Below are 891 nucleotides of genomic sequence, written 5' to 3' on the forward strand. Positions count from 1 at the left end.
ATTTATATCAAATATTCTGGTCTACAGTCTCTTTCAGCTGTGCAAAAATCGAACTCGTAAATTAACACGATCAAGAGATATATTTTTTATGTCACATATTTTACGAGTTGTCAAGAGAATCAAATTCTATAGTTGCTTGGAAGCCCCCGCGAAACCGAAAGACGCTCTCAACGTCAATGGCAGCATGAGGCCTACCTTCCACGCTGCCGTTCATCCCTGGGGTCATCACATCACGAAAAATCTACCTTTAGACGTTCGTTAGATGTAAAAACAGAAACAACTGGTGATTGGATTTGGATGAAATTTGGCACACAGCTACTCTATAAAAACATAGGGTACCTTTTATCACGGTAATTTGCGTCCACGGGAAACAATGGAATTTAATAATCTGATTTCTTAAATAGATGGCGCTGAAATCGTACAGGTAACGCTATGAATTGCTAGTGATTTATATTGAGACAGGAAAGACTTTTCACGCGGGCTCGAGTAATACTGAGTTTTCTTATAATTCTTTACAAATTCAAATTAGATCTTTGTTGTATTCAAATAAGTTATAAATAGAAAAATTTAGAACATAGCTTATTTAATAATCATAGTCTGATATTTTATCTAAGCCTCTAGGTAATGATGAAAAATAAAAAAATAAGAAATGAAACTTAGTAGAAAGCAATATTTGATTTAGTTTTAAGAATTTATTTTAATACAATGCCATTTCTAGAATTCATAAAACACTTTATTAATAAAAAAATGCATACCTATGACAATTTAACTATAACATTTTACCTCAACATTTTATTTTCAAATAGCGCCATCTGTTAGAACTTTCTGTTGCCTTTTAATTTTTACTAATAAGGTCATTATCAAATTTGTATTCGTTAGCGAATCACATAT

This window comes from Manduca sexta, chromosome 9 (genome assembly GCF_014839805.1).
Source record: "Manduca sexta isolate Smith_Timp_Sample1 chromosome 9, JHU_Msex_v1.0, whole genome shotgun sequence".
Taxonomy (NCBI): domain Eukaryota; kingdom Metazoa; phylum Arthropoda; class Insecta; order Lepidoptera; family Sphingidae; genus Manduca; species Manduca sexta.